The following is a 27756-nucleotide window of genomic DNA, read 5'->3' on the forward strand; positions in this document are numbered from 1 at the left end:
TGCAGTGGAGGATGGCCCAAGTGCTTGGGCCCTGCACCTGCATGGGAGACTAGGAGGAAGCACCTGGCTCCTGGCTTTGGATAGGCGCAGCACGCCGGCCACAGTGCACCAGCTGTAGTGGCCATTTGGAGGGTGAACCAACGGAAAAAGGAAGACCTTTCTCTCTGTCTCTCTAACTCTGCCTGTCAAAAAAAAAAAAAAAAAAAAAAAGAACATATAATCTATTATATATCTCCTAATCTCCCTTCCCATTATTTGAGAAACATTTGGGTAAAAGCAGGTTTGCATTTTCCTATCTCTTCTTGTATTTTTTGAGTTACAGTTTTATATGATTTATTTATACTGGTCATTGTGGCTCTCAAGCATCCCAAGGCTTGTGTTTATATATGTAAATCCTCTGGGACCCCACTAGAGCAAAAGCTTTCTTCATGTTTGATATCCATCCTTTCCACACCAAGGAGTTTCCAGGAGACTGTCCTTGAGGTTTTTAGAGCTGCAGCACTTTCCTTCATTTTTATCCTGGAAGGATTTAGGATTTGAGAATAGTCATAAAAAAAGAATAGAGAGAGGGAGAAAGGGAGAGAGAGAAAAATCCACCTCCAGTGTGGCTGAGATTATTGAACCCTAGATAGACTGGTCTTAAAAGATTATGTTCATGCATAAAATTTTTGTAATTTAGAAACATTTCAGAAAACACCGTAGTTGAAGTTTTGCTATTTGTAGTCATAGAGAAGGCACACGCCTACTGTGAAACCTGGCTGGCTTTATAAATCACTTTTCATAGTTCACCTTCTTGACTAAAATTCCTTATGTAATTTGTCTTTGAGGGCTACCCTTGAAAATATTAAATAGTCTGGCTCTGTGGTGTGGTGGGTTAAGCTTGTGTTGCCAACATCCCCATATGGGTACCCGTTGGTGTCCCAGCTGCTCCACTTTCAGTCTGGCTCTCTGCTAATGCACCTGGGAAAGCAAGGGAGGATGACCCAAATGTTGGGCATCTGCACCCAAATAGGAGACCCAGAAGAAGCTCCTGGCTCCTGGCTTTGGTTCCACCTAGCCCCAGCCATTTTAACCATTTGGGAAGTGAATCAGCATATTGTCAATCTCTCTTTCTCTCCCTTTCTCTCTGTAACTCTGCCTTTCAAAATAAATAAATAAATACATCTTTAAAAAGGAAAATATTAAATAGCAGATCTTAAAGCTTTAAAGTGATGGTTTGGCTTTTATTTAATACCTCCTTTCTTCAATGTCTCATTTAAACATGCTTCTCCTAAAGTTTCCACTTTTTGTTCTTTTTTTATTTCTTTATTTTTATTTTATTTCAAAGGCAAACACACACATACACGCACATAAACCTTACCTCTGCAGTTCACTCCCCAAATGCCCACACACTGGGACTGGGCCAGGCTGAATCTAGGAGCTAAGAACTCAGTCTGAGTCTCCCATGTGGGTGGCAGGTGCCCAAATACTTGAACTATTATCTGCTGCATTTGTGGGGCACACATTGTCAGGAAGCTGTATTGAAGTGGAGCCAGGAGTACTCCGATGTGGAATGCAGCCATCCCAAATGGATTCTTAACTGCTGTGCCAAATGCTCACCCTGAAAGTTTTCTCTCCTAAACAAAGATGAATTAAATCAATTAAAAGTATAAACATGCATCCTTTCCAAAACCAAAATTCAGATTGTTCACAACAAACAATAAATGAAGTGGAATTTTAATAACTTATTCAAATATGAACCTATATAGTTCATTTTTTTCTAAATAGGAAAAAACTCACTGAAACAAAAAAAAAAAGATTGAATTTTGTTTAAAGACCAAAGAGAAACACATGAGCCTTGGAGTGTTCTAGATGGAAAGTGCAAGATTTTCATCTGGCACATGGGATCTCAGAGTGATCACAATCAGCTAGGTGCCACAAAATGTGCAATCTAGGTAGGAGAGAAGGCAGTTCATGTTTATTACTTGAAAGGTTATCCCAGATTAGTGGGTCTTAACAATAGGGTATTGTTTAGATATTGTTGCCATTTATAATTTTTATAAGTTTTTATAAGTAAATATAGTTAATCATCATTGTTAGTGGATACTATAAATGCAAATTTGCTTACTCTCCACAGTTTATTTGTAATCCCTGAATCAATAGTCTCAGGACTTTTGTGGTTATGTGCAGGCATAAACACATTGGTAAAAAATTTGAAACACCTTGCACTCATTCTGTTAGCTGTGGGTAAACAAAGCTATGCTCTGGCTTTTGGTTCCAGTCTCAGATTGTAAACAAGCATCCTCTTTGAGGCCTATTTAATGCTACATTTTTTCATAATTTTGTACTTTTGTTAGTGATTTTTATGTTTAAATTTTTCTGAAGTTCTTGATGATTGTGAAAAAATATGTGAGTTAGTTAAGCTTCATTCAGGTGCAGGATGTGGTACTGCCGGCCATGAATTCAGTATGAACTAAATAGGGTATCTTTAAACAAGAACACATATGAAAGGCTATGTGTTGATGGACTGATGGAAATGTTGTGACCAGAGGCTCCCAGGAAAGAACTTTACCCTATATTTTCCTTTGAGCAATTGTTCTGTGTTTGCTGGTTCAGTGTTTGCTGAACTTAATAGAACATAATTCTTGGAAATAATGAAAATCTACTGTATAAAATAATGTTTATAGTAACTTAATTGGCTTAAAGGATTTATTGTTTTTATTATTTACTTATTCTTCTTGAGAAAAAATTAAAGAGAAATTAAAAATATGGCAAATGCTATGAAAAAGGCCACGTAACTACCACATAAAACTCTCAGTGAGTAACATTTTTGTTTTATTTCATCTTTTAAAATCTGACAGAAAATGTGAAAAATCCCCCTTGTTTCATTACTGTCTTCCACAGAGACAATTGTTATTGTGAATTTGCTATGCATCCTTTATTCCATATTTATTTATACTTACATATCTCTGATTTATATATATCCATAAATGAACTGAAGGTACCATCCTGCTGCTTGCTTTTCTCATTCAGAGTTTTGCTTTTGACATCTATCCATGACACTCTAAATAATTCCATCTCAGTTCTTTCAGTAACTCTATAGCATTCTATCACATGAATATACCATAGTTTATTATCTTTATTAGTCCATTTTCTGTCACTATAACAAAATAGCTGAGGTTGGGTAATGTAAAAAGAAGAGATTTATGTAGCTCACAGTTTTGGATACTAAAAGTCAAAGATTGGGTGCCCACATTGGTTGGCCTCTGGTGATAGTCTCATGCCTATATCCCAACATGACACATGGAATGCTGATGGGAGTGTTTATGGGAGGGAGAGAGCAGCCACATGGAGAGACAGGTTGTAGGGAGGGAGTCAGGGACCAGGCTTGCTCTTTTTTTTTTTAATTTTTTTAACTTTTATTTAGTAAATATAAATTTTCAAAGTACAGTTTATGGATTACAATGGCTCCCCCCCCCCATAAATTCCCTCCCACTCACACCCCTCCCATCTCCCTCTCCCTCTCCCATTCCATTCACATCAAGATTCATTTTCAATTCTCTTTATATGCAGAAGATCGATTTAGTATATATTAAGTAAAGATTTCATCAGTTTGCACACACACACAGAAACACAAAGTGTAAAATACTGTTTCAGTACTAGTTATAGCATTATTTCACATTGGACAACACATTAAGGACAGATCCCACATGAGGAGTAAGTGCACAGTGACTCCTGTTGTTGACTTAACAATTTGACACTCTTGTTTATGGCGTCAGTAATCTCCCTAGGCTCTAGTCATGAGTTTCCAAGGCTATGGAAGCCTTTTGAGTTCGCCGACTTCGATCTTATTTAGACAGGGTCATAGTCAAAGTGGAAGTTCTCTCCTCCCTTCAGAGAAAGGTACCTCTTTCTTTGATGCAGGCTTGCTCTTTTTATAACAACTTGCTCTGCAGAACCAACCAGAATCCCATGAGAGCAGAATGAAAGCCTTTCTGAGGATAGCACCCCAATCATCTAGCCACCTCTCACTAGGCCCTATCTCTTAAAGATTCTGTGACTTAACATCACCACACTGAGGACCAGAACACAAATCTTTAGGAAACACATTCACATCATATCCAAACCTTAACTTTATCCATTCCCCTAACAATAGGTATTTTGGTTATTTGTAATTTTTTCCTGTTTTGAATAGGGCTGGAGAGAGTATCTTTGAATTTTTCTCCTTCTGGGCATATGTAAGAATTTTTCCTTAAGCACATGTACCTAAAAATGGAATCTTTGGATCTGAGACTATGCATAGTTAGTTTTACTATGTATTTCCAATTGGCTTCCTGATGTTTGTGCTTTATATTCTTACACCCAGTTCTGTGAACTCAGAATAAAACTGTTAATATTCAAATTAGGCTTCCTGGGGATCCTTGTTCAAATAATGCTAAGCTGGAAGCCCCCCAGTTGTTTTAAGATAGGAAGGTGAGGCTCTTTATGCCTGTTTAAGAAGCTCCTATGTTTTACCATGTAAGGCTAAGAACTATGTATCAGTTACAACTAGACTTTAAAGCAATATTTAAGACATGGGAAATGTTCATAGTATAATATTTAAAGGTCACAGATGTCTCATTTTTAAAAATGTACATGTATCTAACAAATGGTGGAAGGAGTAATAACATCCATAACAATCATAGTAGTGGTTCTTTCTGGTTAATTCTTTTTCTTCTCCATCATTGTATTTTCCAAGAAAATTACTTTTCTTATCAGGGGAAAAGTTACTAAATATTAAAATATATGACAAAATTCTAGTCTTTGCCAAAATTCTAAAACCCCAATAGCTAACCAGTGGCACCCTATGATTACTGCCTCTGTTGTTTGGCTCTGAGAGAATACACATTCCAGAGATAAGTGTATGTACTCTTTGATGAACCTTCATTTCAGTCCCTAATTCTCCCACCCCAGCTAGGGACAGATTGAATTATATGAATCTGAAGGCTTACTTTAATTCTATATCACCTTTCAAGGTTGAGTACCAAGCTAGCAACTTAAAAACTGTTCTTACCAGACCAGCACAATGAGGTGGAAGAGGGCAAATCTTACTAGCAAAAAAATGGGAATTATCCATTAATACACGTCTTGCAAATAATATTATTAGACATTCAAAGAACACCAGATAATCATATGTCCCAATATGGAAAGATCCATAAGTCGTAATTTCAAGGGAAAAACAGATTTACAACACAGAATTTGGGGTTGGTGTTGTATCACAGCAGGTTAAACTGCCACCTGCAATACTAGCATCCCATATGAATACCGGTTCAAGTCCCAGGTACTCTACTTCCTATCCACCTCTCTCCTAATGTGCTTGGGGAAGCAGTGGACTATGACCCAAGTACTTGGGACCCTGCCACCCATGTTGGAGGCCTGGATGGAATTCCAGAATCCTGGCTTTGTCCTGGTCCAGCCCAAGCCATTGTGGCCATTTGGAGAATGAATCAGTGGATGGAAGATCTCTCTCTCTCTCTCTCTCTCTCTCTCTCCCCCTCCCTCTCTCTTTCTATCTCCCTCTCACTCTCTTTCTTTCTCTGTTTGTCTGTGTGTATGTCTGTCTTTCCCTTTCTCTAACCCTACCTTTCAAGTGATTAAATAAGTCATTTTTAAAAAAAGAGGAAAAAAGAATATGAAAGCATCAACTATCTATGTTCTACGCATACTTATTTCTATGTATAGCTACAAACATGCACATAAGTGCATAGAAAATTTTGGGAGGATATTCCTCAAACAGTTTTAGCTTCTGAGGGTACATATAATATTTTGATGTGTGTGTATCTGTGTATTAAGAAAACTTTAAGATTTTATTGTACTTCTGAATTGTTAAATTACTTACAATGAAAATATATTTCCTGTGTAATTATGAAAACTCTTAAAAGCATAAGGAAACACATTTAAAAAATGAAAGTACCTTGCAAACTCATAGACAATTATAAAATAAAAAAGACAAAGAAGAAAAGGTAAAAAAAAACTACTCTTTGATTAAAAAATTACCTATTAAGTGACTTTATTTGTTAAGATAGTTGCAAGGTGCCAACATTAACCTACTTGTCACATCCTATGATCTAAGTGACATCACTCTTCCAAATTTCATAATTTGCTTATCTTTTTTTGGTGTCTTACATTGTCCTTTGCCCCAAATCATCTGCCTTTTAATGGTTGTTTTATGTTATTGAAAATTTTAATATTATTTTCAACTAACCCTAAATGTGGACTAGACAAAAATAAAGGTAAAATTGGAGTCAACTAGCTACCCTTAGTTCTAGGCTGTAGCACTGCAGACATTTGTACACTGCTAAGATGTTAGATTGTCCTTGCCTTTTCCCTTTGCTCTGAAGAGCTGAAGACAACTGCCAGGTTGAGAAAGTGTGTCATGTGTTTTCTTGCTTGTATCTCTCTGAACCTTCAGCTGTATCTGGTTACACAGCAACAGTGGAGGGAGTTGTAAAAGTCCCTAGATCTTCTGAACTGGAAAAGAGTGGTTTCCAGGCTGTTATCTCCAGCCTGTATTGTCTTCCACCATGAAATTCCTACCATAACTTTGGCTGTTCAGGACTTTTCCAGTGAGTGATTCCATGACAGCTTCTGCATGGGCCACATAAAAGAAGCCAAATCCACTCTCCAGATTTTCTGCCATTGTTATAAACCTAGCCAAGGACAACGGTAACTTCTGCAAAGTTTTTGGCACTTCCCTCCTCACATCACCATCTTTTAGCTAAGCATACCCCCTTCCTGGCTGCCTCATGCTGTCAGATAGCCTGTGGTCCCCCAGGAGGCTGGTGGGAGCTATTGATTCTTTTGTTTGCCTGTCATGTGTTCCCATCCTGTTCTCATCTTCAGGTTACATCACTACTGATCTTTGTGTAATTCTTTTGTGCTTTTTTTTTCCCTTGTTATCCTGTTGGCGTTCTCCTGCCTTAATATGCAGCAATGGATAAATGACCCAAGGAGGGACAATCAGGTTCTATTTGAAATTCAAAAATATGGGCATATTGAAAGTAAGTCTTCTTTGTGTATGGTACACAGTCTAGAACTTCCCTAAGCCATATTCTCTGCCATGGCTCTGCATGGCTCTTGCATGCGATGAAACCACAGAGAAACAAGCTGGACTCTGGGTGATGGCGGGAGACAGAAAAGTCCTCATGTCACACGGCTTCGAAGGCCTGGGTCCTACAGCTCACCCTTTGATTATGTGCCTTCATCTATCTTCTTTCCAGACAACTGAGCCAACACATTTCTTCCCCTACTTAAACTGATGTGGGTTGGGTAACTTTATAAAGAGCCCTGAGTAACAGTCACTTTTTCCAGATCTGCCCTTCCCATAAAGAGACTAGTTTCTAGATAATCCTATTTTGCTGTCTTCCACTCATTCCCTAGTTGGCCTTTTCTCAGCCTTTTCTCCCCTCTTTCCAGTGGACAGCTAAGATAATCACAGCTGGTGCGTGCAGTTCTCCTCTCAGGCAGAGATCTACCATTGTTGAGAAGATGCATGACTAAAGCCACTGCCTAAAAGATGAGCTTTCAGGATCTGGATAAAGGAGAGCTGTTTTGAAGATAACAGAGGGAAAATGTGCTTACTGCTCCAGGGCCAAAGAGGGAGAATGGGTGGTTGAAGCGTTGAAGAACGACCTATGCAATAATGGGAGATTGTTCAGCTCAGGATAAGGTTTCTCCTGAGATTATTCAAGTCACAACATGCTGGGGATGAGTGACATTTGTGTGGAAAGTGCTAGAGAGGCTAGACCTTCTGGAACCTGGAACACAGATGGGTAAATGGCGGTAGAATAAAACCCATCTGCAGAAACACTGGATAATAATTACATAATGTGTGCAGATTTATGATTCAAACAATTTAATGAGATAACACTTGGCAGCCAAGTGTGAGAAACTCCTCACATATTATTATTTTTTAAAGTGTCTTGGTAAATTTTTCTTCAATGAATTTATAAAAGGCTGGTGTTACTTGAACTCCTAAGGGTCCTAGGGTAAATTTTTTTCCAAAACAGTAACTGTATCTGTTGAGATGTGAAAGCAAGTTACAGGAATAATCTTATCAGCAGAGAAAAATATACTATTTATTTGACCAATAAACCCTTTTTATAATTAGTTAATTAATTTGAAAGACAAGAGCTTCCATCTGCTGGTTCACTCCTCAAAAGCATGTGATGACCCAGATTGGTCTGGGGCCAACACCAGGAGCTGGGAGTGCAGTCCAGGTCACCCATTTGGGTGGCAGGAACCAATTACTCAAGTTATCACCTGCCTCCCAGGGTGTGTGCTGGAGTCAAGAGTGCAGATGGGACTCAAAGTCAGGAACTCTGCTGTGGAGCTTGGGTGGCTTAACTTCTAGGCCAGATGCTCGTTCCTGATCAGTAAACTCTTAATGACTTCTAGAAACCCAAGGAAAGAGAAGCCATTTGATTCCTTCCAAAGTGGCTCACAGTCAGAAAACCCACCAAGAGAGAAGATAAGCTAATATATTTCTTCCCACCTGCTTAGAAGGCATCATGTGTCTACCAACTCTTTAGCTTTTGTCATGTAAAGGAGAACCAAGAGACAGCTAAGATAGAGAAGCAGATGAAGGAGGCATTTTATCCCAGTAAATCTGATGGCTAGGAGAGGAGGCGATGAGTTCTCGTTCATCTCCACTGCTCTATAGACTCTGTGTCTTTTACCCCACAAAACCAAAATGAAACAACTCCACAGTGCTGAGTGATCAATGACAAGACCCTGAGAATTGAGTAAAGGGAGTGAGAACAAAGGGTTAAGGGTTTTATTTTGAAACAAATGAGAAGAGAAAAGAGAACCAGGACAAAATAATTTTAAATGACTCGAATTTAGTGAGAATTAATGAGAAAAAGACCAAATTTTTATTTCTATTTTTAAAGCTCGGTGGGCAGGCTTAGTGTATTTTGATAATACGTGATCAGGTTAGCTCTTTTTATATGCAGATCTGTTTTTGTTTTATTTATGCCAAAATTTCCAATTCAAGTAAACCACACCCATGGCAAAAGGTTCCTGTTTCCACAGGAGCTTGACCAAACCATGACTGTTTTCCTGATGACCAAGGACGTTCAGTTTAAGCAACATGGCTCAAGAGGAAATAACCTTTCTGGCATTAAATTAACAACCTAAAAATACAGCGGTGATGGTGTGCTATACACCCACTCACAGACATCTTTGCTCTTTTCCTGTTTTTCTGGCAACTAATTTTTCTTAAAATTTAGGTGGATAGCAGTGTGAGAAACTGCAGGAGAGAGGAGCCATAGTAACTTTGGTTTCTAGCTGTGAGGAAGAGCGTGCCACCAGGCCACCATACCAGTGGACACAGGGGCTAGAGCGATCAGGGGCCAGCACCTGGCAGGTGCCCAGGCTGACAGTGGGATGTGTCTGGCTGATGAGTTCTACGGAGAGCTACCCGCTGGCAGCCCTTGCAGCAGCCAACAGAAACACATCGGGTCTTCTTAAAAGATCAGTTACCGCTCAATTTAGGAAGAGAAGACAGGTGTATTGATAAGTGAATGTGGGAGCTGTGCAGAGTTAATCTTCATACATGAAGGCAGCAAAGTGAAGTAGGCATGGCATCAGTGGGCATTGGAAGCAAATACTCCTGAGCTGCAATGTGGCCTTCACCAGTCTCTAGCAGATTTATATTTATAATTTGTTAACAAAATTCTTGGAGTAAACTTCCTTTTTTAAATAAAAGATTTATTTATCTGGAAGGCAGCATTACCAGAGAGAGAGAGAGAAGGAAGGACAGAGAGAAAGAGATTTTCCATCCACTGGTTCACTCCTCAAATGGCCACAACAGTTGGGACTGGGCCTGGGTGAAGCCAGAATCTTGGAATTCCACCGGTCTCCCATGTGGGTGGCAGGGACCCAAGCACTTGCATCATCATCCTCTGCTCTCCCAGGCACATTAGCAAGGAACTGGATCAGAAGTGGAGTAGCCAGGACCTGAACCAGCACTCATATGTGATGCCTGCATTGCAGGTAGTGGCCTAACCCATTATGCCAGACGCCCAACAGAATTTTTTAAAAACTGCTCATAAATTAGGTGTCTCCCATCTCTGCTTAATCATTCTTCTTTCTCATTTTATTATTTGTAAAATCTTGATTATAATTAATCCTTTAAAAATTTAGTTTTATTTAAATGGACAAATAAAAATTGTGTGTATTAATTGTGTACAATATGCTATTTTCAAATATGTATACGTTGTGGAATACATAAATCATGCTAATAAACATAAGCATTCCATACTTACCTTTACTTTTGTGGTGAGAACACTTCAAACCAACTCTCTTAGTTTTTCAAGACTATAATTATTAATTATAACCACCATTTTGTACAACAAATCTCTTGATTCTTCTTATCTAACTGTAGTTTTGTATCCTTAGGCTAACACCTTCTTAACCACACTCTTCACCCAGACACTGATATAACCACCACTTCACTCTCTGCTCCCTTGACTTCAAGTTTTTAAATTTTGTCTTTCAGTGCCTGGTTTATTTCACTTATCACGCTGTATACTCCATTTTCATCTATGTCATCGCAAGTGATAGGATTTCCTTCTTTTCTAAGGCTGAATAGTATTCCTGTGTGTGTGTTTGTGTGTGTGTGTATATACACATTTTCCTTATCCATTCATCCACTGATATACACTTAGGTCACTTTCAAATCTTAGCTGATGTAATGGACATGCAATGAATGTGGAAGTATAGATATCTCCATTAAATGCTGATTTTATTTCCATTGAATATATACTTCACAGAGGGATTGTTGGATTATATGGTAATTCTGTTTCTAGTACTTGGAGAAACCTCCACACTATTTTTCATAATGGCTATACCAATTTACATTCCTGCCCAAAGTGTACAAGGGTTCTTTCTTCACATTCTCTCCAACACTTATTTTTTATGTATTTTTTTATAATATGCATTCTAATAGGTGTGAAGTGATATCTTATTATGGTTTTGGTTTGCATTTCACTGATGATAAATGATGTTGAGAATTTTCCCATATACGTGTTGGTTATTTGTATGTCTTCTTTTGAAAAATGTCTAAATCCCATGCTTTAATCAGTTATTTATTTTCTTACTGTAAGGTTGTTCAGCTTTTATATATTTTGTATATTATTATTAGCCCTTTATTGGATATATGGTTTGCATGTATTTTTTCCCATTCCATTGATTGTCTCTTCACTCTATTGATTATTTCTTGTGCTGTGCAGAAGTTGTTTTGTTTTGTTTTGTTTTGTTTTGTTTTTAAGATTTATTTATTTATTTGAAAAGCAGAGTTACAGGGCCGGCGCCGCGGCTCACTAGGCTAATCCTCCGCCCTGCGGCGCCGGCACACCGGGTTCTAGTCCCGGTTGGGGCGCCGGATTCTGTCCCAGTTGCCCCTCTTCCAGGCCAGCTCTCTGCTGTGGCCAGGGAGTACAGTGGAGGATGGCCCAGGTGCTTGGGCTCTGCACCCCATGGGAGACCAGGAAAAGCACCTGGCTCCTGGCTCCTGGCTCCTGCCATCTGATCAGCGCGGTGCACCGGCCGCAGCGCGCTGGCCGCGGCGGCCATTGGAGGGTGAACCAACGGCAAAGGAAGACCTTTCTCTCTGTCTCTCTCTCTCACTGTCCACTCTGCCTGTCAAAAAATAAAAAAAAGAAAAAGAAAAGCAGAGTTACAAAGAGGCAGAGGCTGAGGGAGAGAGAAGTCTTCCATCTACTGGTTTACTCCCTAAATAGCCTCAACAGCCAGAGCTGCGCTGATCCAAAGCCAGGAGACAGGTGCTTCTTTAGGGTCTCCTTTACAGGTACAGTGGCCCAAGGACTTGGGCCATCTTGTATTGATTTCCCCAGCCATAGCAGAGAATTGAATTGGAAGTGGAGCAGCTGGGACTGGAACTGGTGACCACATGGGATGCCAGCCCTGCAGACAGAGGCTTTACCTGCTGTACCACAGCGCTGGCCCCTGTGCAGAAGTTTTAATTTGATATAATTTCATTTGTCTATTTTTGCTTTGCAATTAATTCTTAAATTACATATTTTTCTTGATGGTTTATAATCTCAATAAATATCATAACTACATCTGTATTGCTCACATCTGCATCTCCAGTATCTAGTTCAGGAAGAGCAATGTAGTTGGTACTTGGTTAATGTTATTTGAAAGCATGAATAAAGAACAGCATACATCTGTAGTAGGAATTTTCTCTTTTTGCTTGATAATACTAGTAGCTAAGATTTGTCAGCTGTTTGCTATGGCCTTAATGTTTCATAGACATGTCTTTTAATCCTCACAACAATTCTACGATATATGTGCATTCATTATATCATTTTGTATAAGGAAACTGAGACTCAGAGAGATTAGTAAATTTCCCATAATCAGCTCATTACTTGTTTCTTATTCTTACTTTATGGCACCATGTAGAACCTTCCACACAATGTTGAAAGCAGGCAGTAAGAATGAATATTCATGTCTTAGTCCTGATCTTAGAAGGAAAGCATTCACACTTTTACCACTGTGTAAGAAATCAGTTATAGGTTTTATTAGTAGTTTGCCAATAGTTTTTGTCTTCTGTAGCAGTGTATTTATCAAATTTTCACATTACTTTTATTTTTCAGTCTGTTAATGTAATCAATTGTATCAATTGCTTTTTAATGTTAGGCCACCTTACATTCCTGGAATAAACCCCATTTGGTCTTAGTGTATTATTTTTTTTGCATTACTAGATTTGATATATTAAAATTTTTCTAAGGATTTTTACATCTTTTATAAGAAATAATTTTATTTTCCTGTAATGTCTGGGTCTTATTTTGCTTTCAGGGAATTGCTTTCCTGACAGAACAAGTTGGGAAATGTTTCTTCTTGGAAAGCTTTGTACAAAATTAATATCATTTCTTCCTCAACTACTTGGTAGAGTTCACAAGTAAAGCCATCTGGACTGAAAATTTCCTTGTAGGAAAATTTAAACTTCAAATACAATTTCTTTTTAAATATTGTATAATGATAGATTATAATTGTCAGTATATATGTGGTACAAAGTGATGTTATGATTTATGAATATAATGTGGAATAATTAAATCTAGTTAATTAATGTATACATCACTTCAAATTCTCATTTTTTAATGATGAGAACACTTAAAATTTATTTAATATGGGGCTATTCAGGTTATCTGAATTTTTAAATTTTAAGGAACACAACTTCATGCATTTAATATATACAGATTTGGGAACATGATGATTCTTCCTACCCCACATCCCTCCCACCCATACATACTCCTGCCTTTTTTCCTCCTCCTTCTTTCTTTCCCATTCTTATTTTTTACAAAGATTAATTTTCAGTTAATTTTTATACTCATAAGATTAACTACACTAAGTAGAGTGTTCACCAGATAGTATGAAGGAAAAAAATGAAGAATAAAACAAAACTAAACAAACAAAAAATGTTGGTCCTCCACAGTCAAGGCAAGGGCTAGTCCAAATCATTGCATCTCAAAATGTCATTTTTGCTACTATAGATTACATTTTAGGTACTCTGTTATTACCAAAGATCAGAGAGACCTATGGTATTTGTCTTTTTGTGACTGGATTATTTCACTAAGTATAATGGTTTCCAGTTGCATCTATTTTCTTGCAAATGACAGGATTTCAATTTTTTACCACGGTGTAGTATTGAGTAGTGTTTATATATCATTATTTATCCCGTCTTCAACTGATGGACATCTGGTTTGATTCCATATCTTTTTTTTTTTTTTTTGGAATGAACATCTCAAATCATTTTAATACCTTTTTCTCATGGGATGACAACAGCATTATAATACTTTCTTATTTTTTATTAACATTAGCTCTTTTCAGATTAGTAGTAGCAAGTTCTGATTTTTAGTATAGGTTGTGTATCTCTTATTTGAAACACTTGGGGCCAGAAGTATTTTGTTTTCTGTGTTTTTCTGAATTTTCTAGTAGTTGCACAAGCATAATGAGATACCACAGGGATGGGAAGGGACCAAGCCTAAATATGAACTTCACTTAGGTTTTGTCAAGCTTTATGTACACAGCCTGAAGGCAGCAGGACACAGGGTGTGTAACACTGTCACGATGCCCTACTTGAGACACTGTGTTGGCAATGACAAGGCTTCAGACTGTGCAGTGTTCAGGAGTTCAGATTAGGGATGCTCAAACTGTACTGTGCTAAGGCAAGAGAGAAACATAATACTTTCTATTTATTTTTAAATTTCCTATGAACTACTTTCTAGTAAAACACTGTTTGGTATTAAGTGTTTTTAACTCAAATTCTAAAAGTAACCATGGCCCTCAGCTGAACTGTACGCTCCCGGGCTTTTCTATCTTAGGGACATTTACACAGTAAATGCCATTTCAGTCACTGAGCTCTTCCTCATCACTGAAATAGGTGCTTTTCTTTATCCTCGGCCGTCTTGAGTCATCGGATGTGGAGGGACCCCCTGGACCGGGTCTCCATTTTCTTTGTTCTTCTTCAATTTTGGCTTGCTGAAGGCTATGGCCTGGCTGAGGCTGTCCAGGGCAGGGTCTTCACCTTCATCTTCACTTTCTTCTACTTCCTCAATTTCTTCTTCTGGTTCAGGAACTTTCTTTTTTTTTCTTCTTTTCCTTCTTCTTTGGAGGTTCCCGTTCTCCAAGCATATTTTTAGGACAGGCATAACTTAAGTGTCCACTTTCCCCACATTCGTAGCACTTGGATTTATCAAAGTAGTTCCGTCTTCGGATGAATTCGGCTGCTCTTCCATTGTCGATAGCAATGCTTGCTTTTATCACTCTACCGAATAACTGTTGTTTATCGCCCTGGTGCAGTTTTGCGCAGAGTCTTTATCCAAAAACAAAATGAATGCAACCCCTTTACTCTTCCTGGTGTCTTTATCTTTCATTATAGTAACCTTTACAACTTTGCCATACTTGTATCCTGTATAGGTCGTTGTTCGTCAGGGAGAAGGGCAGGTTGGAGACATACACTGTGCTTTTACTGGGGGCCAATCCACCACTCATTTCTTCAGACGGGGTGGCGGCGCGCGAGCCCCCGGCCCGGCCCACTCACCCCCGGACTCCTGCTGCAGCTTTGCGGAGCCCCGTGCATCGCGGGGGCCGGCCAGGAGCAGGCGCCGAGAAACAGACCCGAGCGGCCGCGGGCCTCGGCGGCGGCGCCTGATTCCATATCTTAGCTTTTATAAATTGAGCTGAGATGAACGTGGGGATACAGATATACTTTCATATGCTGATTTCACGTCCTTTGGGTAAATTCCCAAGAGTGGGGTGTCTGGGTCATGTAGTAGGTCTAAATTCAGATGTCTCAGGTATCTCCATACTGTCTTCCACAGTGGCTGCATCAGTTTACATTCCCACCAACAGTGGATTAAGGTACCCTGCTCCCCACATCCTCGCAAGCATTGTTTGTTTGTTGATTTCTGTATGACAGCCATTCTAAGTAGGTGAGGTGAAACCTCATTGTGGTTTTGATTTGTATTTCCCTGATGGCTAGCAATCCTGAGCGTTTTTTCATGTGTCTGTTGGCCATTTTAATTTCCTCTCTTGAAAAATATCTGTTCAGGTCCTTTGCCCATTTCTTGACTAGGTTATTTGTTTTGTGATTGTTTAGTTTCTTGAGTTCTTTATAGATTTTGGAAGCTAATTCTTTGTTAGTTTCATAGTTTGCAAATATTTTTCCCCTTCTGTTGGTTGCCTCTTCACTTTGTTGAGTGTTTCTTTTGCAGTGCAGAAGCTCCTCAGTTTGATGTAATCCTGCTTGTTAATTTTGGCTTTGATTGCCTGTGCTTCTGGGGTCTTTTCCAAGAAGTCTTTCCCTATGCCAATGTCTTGCAGGGTAACCCCAGTGTTCTCTAGTAATTCGTTGGTATCACGTTGTAGATTTAGGTCTCCAATGCATTTTGAGTGGATTTTTGTGTAAGGTGTAAGTTAGGTGTCTTGATTCATACTTCTGCATGTGGAGATCCAGTTTTCCCAGCACCATTTGTTGATGAGACTTGTGGCTTCAGCGGTTGAATTTTGCTCATTTGTCAAAGATAAGTTGGTTGTAGATGTTTGGATTAATTTCTGGATTTTCTATTCTGTTCCATTGATCTACACATCTGTTTTTGTGCCAGTACCAGGCTGTTTAGATTATAACTGCCCTGTAGTATGTCGAGGTCTGGTATTGTGTGCCTCCAGTTTTCTTTCAATTTCTGTTTGTTATGGAATGTCTTTATTTCACCTTCATTTATAAATGAGAGCTTTGCATGGTACAGTATTCTGGGTTGACAGGTTTTTTCTCTTAAGATTTGGACTATATCTTGCCATTCTTTTCTAGCCTGTAGGGTTTCTGATGAGAAGTCAGCTGTGAGTCTAATTGGAGCTCCTGGGAAAGTTATCTGGCATTTCTCTCGTGCACATTTTAGAATATTTTCTTTATGCTTTACTGTAGAAAGTTTGATTACAATGTGTCATGAGGATCTTTTCTGCTCATATCTGTAGGAGTTCTATGTACTTCCTATACTTAGACATTCCTTTCTTTCTCCAAATTAGGGGACGTGGCTTGGTCCTGCAAAGCCACACCATTGGGGAGGAGCAGGGGCGGCAGTGTCCTTTCCCACAAAGAAACACCGGAGACAGGCTTTGATGAACATGTCCAGGTTTATTAACAACCATGTACGCTTTTAAAGAGCAGGTAGAAGGTGCGTAACTAACTCAGGGGAACACTGACTATAGGACAGAACTGAAACAGGGGCCAATATGCCTCTCCAACCAGCTCAAAGGTCAAGTAGCTTTCCAGGTGGGCCTAATGGGCCTGGGCCACACCCGGGAGCAGTTTACCTGATTGGCAGAAGGCGGGGTGCGGGGTGGGGACAAATATACCTGGGGCTCCCGCCTGCCAGCAGTCAGGCTGACTGCATGGGCTAGGGCTAGGCAGGCAGCCTCACAGGATCACCCACGAGGGAAGTTTTCTGTAATTATTTCACTAAGTAGGCCTTCTAGTCCCTTCTCTTTCCACACCTTTTGGTGCTCCTGAGATCAGTATGTTGGGTCGTTTGAGAGTATCCCATATATCTACAACACCATTTTTTTAAGTTTTCAGATGTCTTCTTCTTGTTCTTGGTCTGACTGAAAATTTCCAGACATTTGTCTTCTAGCTTGGATAGTCTTCCTTCTGCCTCACTAACTCTGTTAAGGCATTTCACTGCATTTTTTATTTGATCTATTAAATTCTTCATTTCTACTATTTCATTTTTATTCCTCTCTCTCTCTCTTTTTTTTTAAAGATTTACTTTATTTATTTGAAAGACATAGTTACAGAGAGAGGTAGAGATGGAGAGGGAGGTCTTCCATTCTCTGGTTCACTCCCCAGATGGCCGCAATGGCCAGAGCTTCACCGATCTGAAGTCAGGAGCCAGGAGCTTCTTCCAGGTCTCCCACGTGGGTGCAGGGGCCCAAGGACTTGGGCCATCTTCTACTGCTTTCCCAGGCCATAGCAGATAGCTGGATTGGAAGAGGAGCAGCCGGGACTAGAAACTGGCACCCATATGGGATGCTGGCACTGCAGGCCAGGGCTTTAACCCGCAGCACCACAGTGCCGGCCCCTTTATTTCTCTCTCTCTGTCTCTCTCTCTCTCTCTTTTGGCAGGCAGAGTGGACGATGAGAGAGAGAGAGAGACAGAGAGAAAGGTCTTCCTTTTCTGTTGGTTCACCCTCCAATGACCGCTGCGGCAGGCGTGCTGCGGCCGGCGCACCGCACTGATCCAAAGCCAGGAGCCAGGTGCTTCTCCTAGTCTCCCATGCGGGTGCAGGGCCCAAGGACTTGGGCCATCCTCCACCTGGGCCACAGCAGAGAGTTGAACTGGAAGAGCAGCAACCAGGACAGAATCCGGTGCTCCGACCGGGACTAGAACTCGAGGTACCAGCGCCGCAGATGGAGGATTAGCCAATTGAGCCACAATGCCGGCCCCTTTATTTCTCTAATTTAAGATCTCAATTTCATAGGAAGAATTTTTGGGCTGGCGCCGTGGCTCACTTTGTTAATCCTCTTCCTGCGGCGCCGGCATCCCATATGGGCGCCAGTTCTAGTCCCGGTTGTTCCTCTTCCAGTTGAGCTCTCTGCTGTGGCCTGGGAAGGCAGTGGAGGATGGCCCAGGTGCGTGGGCCCCTGCACTTTCGTAGGAGACCAGGAGGAAACATCTGGCTCCTGGCTTCGGATTGGCGCAGTGCCAGCCGTGGTGGCCATTTAGGGAGTGAACCAATGGAAGGAAGACCTTTCTCTCTGTCTCTCTCTTTCTCACTGTCTGTAACTCTACCTGTCAAATAAATTTAAAAATTTTTTTTTCATTCATATCATATATGGTTTTCTTTAGTTCATGGATTTGCTTCTGATTGCCTTTGAGTAGTGCTATGATTAGTTTTTGGGATTCCATTTTTGGCATTTCCTCAATCTCTTCATCTTCACATTCTAATATTGATATGTTGCAGTGTTCCTTTGGGGGGCTCATAATATATTTCTTATTCTTATTTCTTAAATTTCTGCTTTTATTTTTTGGTATTTGTAGAATTTTTTTTTTCGTCTGATGGCCTTTTTCATTGATCTGTGCCGCTGTGGCTTAGTGGAACATCTATACTTTCAGTGAATACTAAGATGTGTGTGGTGGGTGTGGCCAGGGAGCTCTTTTCAGTGCTCCAGGATGGGGTGAGTATCCAAGGTAACACCCAAATTGAACATGGTAGCTTTCCCCTGGTTAACTGGATGGAGAAGAATGGTCACCTCGGTTGGTGCAACCACCCCTTCTCCTCCCAAGCTGAGGAATACTCTGGTGTTAGTCCCCAGTGTGTTCAACACTCATCTGCACTGCCTTATGCACTGCATATATGATCTGTGGAGTCCTTTCTGTGAGCACAGTTCCCTCTGCTATGAGCTGCTGTAGACAACCAAGGAGCTCTGAGAGTGTGCAGCAGTACTCTGCCATAGCCCAGAACCCAGCTACACCCGGCCTCCTCTCACACAGTCACAGTGTTTTCTCAGTCTCAGCTCCCAGGGCTCTCAGGGTCAAAGAGTGCCAGTGGGCCCTCTCTGCCCCAATAGCCTGTCCTGTCCACAAGGAAACTAAGGTGTTCCCAGAGCCGCTCTCCATGCATGTTCCAGCCCACTGGATTGAGTCCGGTTTTCCCAACCAGATTCCATGTCAGTGGGGAATGCGAGTTTTTCTCCCTGGTAAGGTCTATGGTTCACAGGTGCAAAATACCCACCAGCCACAGCCCCACTTGCTTCACAATTGTGCTGGTGCATAGGGGCGTGCATAGGGGCACTTCTTTTCCATAGGGATGGCTTCCTCTCCCTTCCCATTGCCTGGTAAATGCAGCTGGTATGGCGGAGACCATCTCCCTCAGTTGCTCTTGAACTGCTGTGCTTGTCCCCACCAACTGGGTGGACGGTGGCCCCAATAAGTGCTGGGTGCTACACATGAACTGGAGCAGCCACTACCTGCCTGTGTCCAAAAATGAAACCAGACCTCCCACCGCCCGCTGCAGGTCTCTGTTGTAGCAGGGAGAGGGGGAGGGAGGGAGACGTGTTTTTTTTTTTTTTTTTTCTGCCTCTGGATGAGTAGTTGCCCCACTGTACTGAGGGATCTGTGTCGGACTCACAAACATGCAGTTCACTAAGCTCTACCCCTCTACTATATCAACAGTGGTGTGGGCATGTGGAGTCTGATCTCACCCGGTTTGCCAAGGCGGGTGCCTTCCTTCCCAGATCCAAGCTCCTGGGTCTTTTGCTGCGTGTCTGCTCTTTCTGCACAGGTCTGGGCTGTTTCTACTGCTTTTGCAGGGTCTCCCACTGCAGTTTCCCTGCAACTTTATCCTGAGAGTATACTTTCTCCATTTTTTTTTTTTTATTTTTTTGGACAGGCAGAGTTAGACAGTGAGAGAGAGACAGACAGAAAGGTCTTCCTTTTTCTGTTGGTTCACCCCTCAAATGGTCACTATGGCCAGCGCGCTGCACCGATCCAAAGCCAGGAGCCAGGTGCTTCCTCCTGGTCTCCCATGCAGGTGCAGGGCCCAAGGACCTGGGCCATCCTCCACTGCCTTCCTGGGCCACAGCAGAGAGCTGGACTGGAAGAGGAGCAACCAGGACAGAATCCGGCTCCCCAACCGGGACTAGAACCCGGGGTGCCAGCGCCGCAGGCAGAGGATTAGCCAAGTGAGCCACGGTGCCAGCCTCTCCACTTTTTTAATATTAATTTCACCCAGCCTAAATCAGACCATCCTGTTGCTATTCTGTCATCTTGGAACCCCAATCTCTTCTCTTCTCTTTTAATTTAATCTCTTTTCTTCTTGAGTGAGCTTCAGTAGTTTGTATCTTTCAAGGAATTTGTCCATTTTATCAAGGATATAAAATTGTATATAATTTCACATTGTTAGCCTTTTTAAATCTGTAGAATCTGTAGTTATTCCTTCCCACTCTGTACTTAAATTTTTAATTAAAAAATTTTAGCAGACACATAAAAATTGCATTGATGTTGATAATTTATATCTTTTCTTTTAATCCTGATCAATCAGATTTAAAGTTTATCAATTTTATTGAGCTTCTCAAAGAGCCCCCTTCTGTCCAATTGATTTCCTCCACTGTTCTGTTTTGATTTCATTGATTTCAGTCTTCCTCTTAATACTTTCTTTCCTCTTTTAGAGGGGACAGAGGAGGAAAGGAACATTATTGGCTTTTATTTATGTAGTCTCTAAGTGAAGATTGCATAATTGAGATCTTCTTTTCTTATATAGGCCTTCAAATCTTTTTCTCTAAATGTTAGTTTATCCGTTTACCACAAGTTTTTATATGCCATTTTTTTTGGATTCACTCTCAAGTGTATCCTAATTTCCACTGTGCCTTATTCTTTGATCTGTGGTTATTTGGAAGTGTGGTGTTTAATTTCCCAATATTTGGAAAATTTCTACATATCTTTCTATCATTAATGTATAATTTATTTTTATAGTGCTCAGAGAATATATTTTGTATGTTTTCAATTTTTTAAAAATATTTGTATGGATTTGTTTTATGACCTGCAATATGGTCTCCCCCAGTGAAATCCCAGGAGTTCTGGAAAAAAATGTGTATTCTGCAGTATTGAATGGAAAGTAAACTGGTCAGTTTTTTGAGAGTACTGTCCAAGTCTTTTGTGTCTTGATTTCTTTTCTATTTTTTCTATCAATTACCAACATGAGAGTGTTCAAATCTCTGACAATAATTATGAATTTGCCTATTTCCTGTTATTATTCATTGTATTTTTCTTTTTCTCTTTTTTGTTTTTGAGATAACATTTCTAACTTACATTATAGTCAAAGGCTTAATGCTCACTAACTAAAGGATTTAGCAAGTAAATACTAAAAAGACTATAGTTCAGCAGCAATATAGGCAAAGGCTATAAGCAATAATCAAATGTGTTATTAAGTATATACAAATTTAGGATTGTTATATTCTCTCAATAAATTGAAGCTTTTATTTTTGTGTAATGTATTACTCATCTTTAGGTGTTATTTTTTGCTCTGAAGCATTTTTCTGATATTTATATAGCCACTCTAGATGTCTTGTGACTGATGCCTGGGTGGAATATCCTTTTCTAGCTGTTCATTTCAATCTATCTGTGACTTTATATTAAGGTTTCTTGTAGGTAGAATGTATAAGTAGTTATATCTTGATTCTTTAAAAAGTTCAATCTATCTCTGTTTCTTAGTTTAGGACAGTTTTGACCATTTCATTTAATGTGATTATTGATAGGATTAGGTTTGTATTCACTCATATCCTCTTTCAAGACCTGTTTTTTTGGGAAACCAGCCCAAGACAATAACAGTAGCAGAAATTGTGATGGTGGTATGCAGAGGCCTGAAATTTTGGGAAAATGTCATAATTAAAAGGTGACTTCAAACAATTTACTTTGATGATAGAAAAATAAACTGATCTGATATTACTGCCATGTTAAATGTCCTCAGATGGCATATATTAACTGAGGACATACCATCTGGTTGGATTAGGTTGATTGTCTCAAAGATAATTTATTGGGTGAATACCACCTATTTGCACTATAACTTCTGCCATTGTGCTATTGCCAATTAATTTTTTACACATTGCCATGACCAGTCTCTATTACTCCTCTCCCTTTTATTCCTTCACATCACTCATTTCTTCTCAAGTAGTGATGACTATTTTATTTTTTTTTCCTTAAATGCCAGAATCTATTACTCTTCAGTGTTATTTACAGGTTGTTGCTGCACTAACTTCCACCTTGGGCTCTGCCATCTTTCTTTCTTTCTTCCTTTCTTTCCTTTCTTCCTTTCTTTCTTTTCCTTTCTTCCTTTCTTTCTTTTTTGACAGGCAGAGTGGACAATGAGAGAGACAGAGAGAAAGGTCTTCCTTTAGCCTTTGGTTCACCCTCCAATGGCCGCTGCGGCCGGTGCGCTGCAGCCGGTGCGCTGCGGCCGGTGCACCGCGCTGATCCGAAGCCAGGAGCCAGGTGCTTCTCCTGGTCTCCCATGGGGTGCAGGGCCCAAGGACTTGGGCCATCCTCCACTGCACTCCCTGGCCACAGCAGAGAGCTGGCCTGGAAGAGGGGCAACCAGGACAGAATCCGGCGCCCCAACCGGGACTAGAACCTGGTGTGCCGGTGCCGCAAGGTGGAGGATTAGCCTATTGAGCCACAGCGCCGGCCCTGCCATCTTTCTTTGAAATCCTGGATGTCAGATCATCACCCCCTTCCCAGCTTTGCCACTGCCGTATACCGATGTCTAAATAACTTCACCTTCCTGAAGAGTTTGAACTTCATGTGTGGATCACAGATTCATTGAATACACTTTCAACCCTGGGAATCTGTTATCCTAACTTTTTTCATCCCATATCTCAATTCTTCCGCAACACTCTTGCTGAATCCTATTTCTGCTGCCTCTTAAAGGCAGACGTTTCCCAAGGTTCTTGGCCCAGCCCTTTGTTTCATACCCTTTGCCTTCTCTTTCCGGGGGACTTTCACATTTAAGTGAGGATGGCTTTGTCAGATCAGTACTTACAGAGGGTCAATCTGGGGCAACTGTAAAATATAGCAAACCTAATAGCACCTCTGTGAGCCTTTCAGACTTGTTCTCCATAAGGCCCACAGAATATCCTTATAAAACATAGCCTTAACCAAGTTAAATGCTTCTTTAGTTCTTCATTACACACATAATAAATCAAATTTCTGAACCCTTTTTTTTTTTTTTTTGACAGGCAGAGTGGACAGTGAGAGAGAGAGAGAGAGAGAGACAGAGAGAAAGGTCTTCCTTTACCATTGGTTCACCCTCCAATGGCCGCTGCGGCCAGCACACTGCACTGATCCGAAGCCAGGAGCCAGGTGCTTCTCCTAGTCTCCCATGGGGTGCAGGGCCCAAGCACTTGGGCCATCCTCCACTGCACTCCCGGGCCACAGCAGAGAGCTGGCCTGGAAGAGCAGCAACCGGGACAGAATCCAGCACCCCGACCGGGACTAGAACCCGGGGTGCCAGCGCCGCAGGCAGAGGATTAGCCTATTGAGCTGCAGCGCCAGCCAAAATTTCTGAACCCTAAAATGTAAGATTGTATCTTCTGTCTGTGTCTCTGCCTTTCAAAGTAAATTTTTAAAATTCCATTTAAAAAATAATAGATTGAGCATACTTAGAATATTTGCATAAAAGAACAACACATAATGCATTTAAAAGAGCTCTGCCTAAATGGTTAATGTAAGAAAAGGTTTGATTATTTTAGCCCTTAAACACTAACATTCCTTTATAGTTTCAAAGAGGGGGCCGATGCTGTGGTGCAGTGGGTTAACACCCTGGCCTGAAGCGCCAGCATCCCATGTGGGCGCTGGTTTGAGACCCAGCTGCTCCACTTCTGATCCAGCTCTCTGTTGTGGCCTGGGAAAGCAGTGGAGGATGGCCCAAGTCCTCGGGTCCCTCCACCCGCATGGGAGACCCGGAGGAAGCTCCTGGTTACTGGCTTCAGATCGGCGCAGTCCGGCCGTTGTGGCCAATTGGGGAGTGAATCATCAGACCTCTCTCTCTCTGTCTCTCTCTCTGCCTCTCCTCTCTCTGTTTAACTCTTTCAAGTAAATAAATAAATCTTGAAAAAAAATAGTTTCAAAGTGACATTATTTTTTAATTGTATTTTTCTATGAGCTTTTGGAAGTATACTCATATTCAACAGTAGAACAGGTTAGTATTAATACACTGAGTGTTATATAAAAACAGAATGAATTCCATCAAAACACAAATGAAACATTTAAAATACAAGAACATGGCAAGCCAGTGTTTGGCCCAATGTGGAAAAAAGAAAAGAAATACCCTCCTTAGTAGCATAGCAGGTAATACACAGAGGTGAGAACAGATAGTTCTGAGAAAGACAAACAATACAAACCAAATATGTTCTTTTTATTCTTCATGTCAGGTAAATGATTAAGAATGAGTGACTGGGCCGGCACCGCGGCTCACTAGGCTAATCCTCCGCCTTGCAGAGCCGGCACACCGGGTTCTAGTCCCGGTCGGGGTGCCGGATTCTGTCCCGGTTGCCCCTCTTCCAGGCCAGCTCTCTGCTGTGGCCCGGGAGTGCAGTGGAGGATGGCCCAAGTCCTTGGGCCCTGCACCCCATGGGAGACCAGGAGAAGTACCTGGCTCCTGGCTTCGGATCAGCGCTGTGCGCCGGCTGCAGTGCGCCGGCTGCGGCGGCCATTGGAGGGTGAACCAATGGTAAAGGAAGACCTTTCTCTCTGTCTCTCTCTCTCACTGTCCACTCTGCCTGTCAAAAAAAAAAAAAAAAAAAAAAAAAGAGTGACTGAGGAGGTGCTACAAAACTCTCATCCAAGGGAAGAATCAGGGACCCACACAAGACTGTTCACTTTGTGGTTTAACTTGTGGTTAAAATATCCTAATAAAATGGGCATTCAACCAAACTAGAAAAGTCTAGGTTACAGCTACCTGCACAGAGAACCCAAAGGTATGCAACTCCCTGATGTCAATTACAAATGCCAGTCATGAGCATCACAGCCACATCACCAGTCAGTGCCTCTCATACTTTAGGGGTAAATGTCCCAAACCAGGTAGAAAGGCTGCCGTGCTCTTTCTCAACTGGCCAGTTCCTCCCTTGAAGCATACTTTAATCAACTCTGCTTTAGTATCCTTTTTTTTTTTTTAAAGATTTTATCTATCTATTTAAATGTTAGAATTACAGAGAGGCAGAGAGAGAGAGAGGCAGAGAGACAGAGAGGTCTTCCATCCTCTGGTTCACTCCCCAGATGGCCCAAAGGCTGGTTCTGAGCCAATCCGAAGCCAGGAGCTCCTTCTGGACCTCCTACGTGAGTGCAGAGGCCCAAGGACTTGGGGATCTTCTACTGCTTTTCCAGGCCATAGCAGAGAGCTGGATAGGAAGTGGAGCAGCCGGGTCTTGAACCGGTGCCCATATGGAATGCCAGCACTGCAGGCAGCAGCTTTATTGGCTACACCACAGCTCTGGCCCTTTGTTTTACCATCCTTACAGGGAACCATGTGCTCTCTCTACTGGCCCATTATTCCCTTGGAACGTATTCTAATAAACTTTGCTTTACCTTCCTGACTTCCATCTCTCTGAACTATAATTCATTGCTCTGTTGGCAAAAAGGAATAAGGCAAGCCTGTCACTACTGGTGACATTCACAGTGTTCATTAAAAATTATTTATATGAGAGGTAATGAAAAATGAGAGAGGGAAAGACAGAAAGAGCTCCCATCTGCTAATTCACTTCCCAAGTGCCTGCAAGGGCCACACTCTAGGAGTCAAAGGCAGGAGCCAAGAACTCAATGCAAGTCTCTCACGTGGACGGTAGAAACATGATCATTTGAGCCATCACTGCTGCCTCACAGAGTCTCCAGGAAAGCCAGAGCCAGATATCAAACCCGCACCTTCTGAGATGTGGCACAGGTATCCTAACCAGCATCTTAACCACTAGGCCAAATACCCGTCCATAAAGTGTCTGCTGTTTACAGTAGAAACACATAGGACTTTTCATCTATGTAGACAAAATTTAAGATGTGGTACAAATTACTTTTTTTAAGATTTATTTATTTATTTGAAAACCAGAGTTACACACACACACACACACACAGAGAGAGAGAGAGAGAAAGAGAGAAGGAGGTCTTCCATCCACTGGTTCACTCCCCAACTGTCTGCTACAGCCAGAGCTGTGCTGATCTGAAGCCAGGATCCAAAACCTTTTTCAGGTGCAGGGGCCCAAAGAGTTGGGCCATCTTTGACTGCTTTCCCAGGGCATAGGAGAGAGCTGGATCGGAAGCGGAGCAGCTGAGTATCGAACCAGCGCCCATATGGGATACACTGCAGGCAGTGGCTTTACCTGCTACACCACAGTGCTGGCCCTGTTATATATTTACATCCTCCTGGCTTATGGCAGAGTCCTGGAGCGTTTCTAGAGCTCTTAGGATGGGGAGCCAGATACTATGTAATGGGGCCCTTTCCCACTGCTATTAGGTGGCACTGGATGTAGAAACCAGCCTTTCTGAAGCTTACTTTTTCTTTTTCTTTTTTGGAAAAAAAAAAGAAAGATTTATTTATTTATTTTGAAAGGCAGAGTTACAGAGAGGCAGAAGTGGAGAGAGGTCTTCCATCCTTTGGCTCCCTCCCCAGATGGCCCAAAGGCCGGATCTGAGCCGATACGAAGCCAAGAGCCGGGAGTCTCCTCCAGGTCTCTCACATGGGTGCAGGGACCCAAGGACTTGGGCCATCCTCTGCTGCTTTCCCAGGCCATAGCAGAGAGCTGGGTCAGAAGTGGAGCAGCCGGGACTCAAACCAGCACCCGAATGGGATGCCAGCACTGCAGTCGGCAGCTTTACCCGCTATGACACTGTGCCGGCCCCAGTGAAACTTAATTTTCTTATTTTAGGTACAAGTGTCACACATCAAATGATTGTTGCCTAAAATCTAAATCCCCAAATGAATCAATTATGAGGGTATACCCTAAATACTAACTGGATACTGAGAAGTAGGGACCCCCACTGCCTACCAATGTGAGAGACTGGAGATAAGAAACTGGGGGAGGATAAAAGTCCACACTTCCAAACCGAAAGCTCCAGTGCTGCTCCATTAATGGCAGGCTATGATGCATGCTTTTAACATCTGTTCTGCAGTATCTTTTGAAAGAACTGGAAGGGAATGGATACTTTTTTTTTTTTTTTTTGACAGGCAGAGTGGACAGTGAGAGAGAGAGACAGAGAGAAAGGTCTTCCTTTGCCGTTGGTTCACCCTCCAATGGCCGCCATGGCTGGTGCGCTGCGGCAGGCGCACCGCGCCTATCCGAAGGCAGGAGCCAGGTACTTCTCCTGGTCTTCCATGGGGTGCAGGGCCCAAGGACTTGGGCCATCCTCCACTGCACTCCTGGGCCACAGCAGAGAGCTGGCCTGGAAGAGGGGCAACCGGGACAGAATCCGGCACCCCGACCGGGACTAGAACCTGGTGTGCCGGCGCCGCAAGGCGGAGGATTAGCCTACTGAGCCGCGGTGCCGGCCTGGGAATGAATACTTGAAATATGCAGCTCCTGGTCATGTGCTGGCCTTTGGGTTGAACTCATATCGTAACCTAAGATGCTCCTATCACATTGTCCCCTTTCATTCCCCTCTGTGCCCATTGTCTTCATTCTGGTCTGAAATGCCAGTCATGCTACATTTCCTTGGTCTCCCTTTGGAACTCTCTTTCCCC

The 27756-nt window shown here is 41.7% G+C and overlaps 1 protein-coding gene and 1 pseudogene across 1 annotated transcript in view; one reads left to right on the top strand and one right to left on the bottom strand.

Annotated features, from left to right (window-relative positions):
- Positions 1–27756, top strand: part of TNFRSF21 (TNF receptor superfamily member 21) — a 244709-nt gene that overhangs the window by 93127 nt on the left and 123826 nt on the right. The gene's annotated exons all lie outside the window — the stretch shown is intronic.
- On the bottom strand, positions 14270–15187 carry LOC100351507 (zinc finger CCHC-type and RNA-binding motif-containing protein 1 pseudogene; annotated as a pseudogene).

Source organism: Oryctolagus cuniculus, chromosome 5, assembly GCF_051225735.1.
Source record: "Oryctolagus cuniculus isolate XC-2025 breed Fujian yellow rabbit chromosome 5, ASM5122573v1, whole genome shotgun sequence".
In the NCBI taxonomy this organism is placed as follows: Eukaryota; Metazoa; Chordata; class Mammalia; order Lagomorpha; family Leporidae; genus Oryctolagus; species Oryctolagus cuniculus.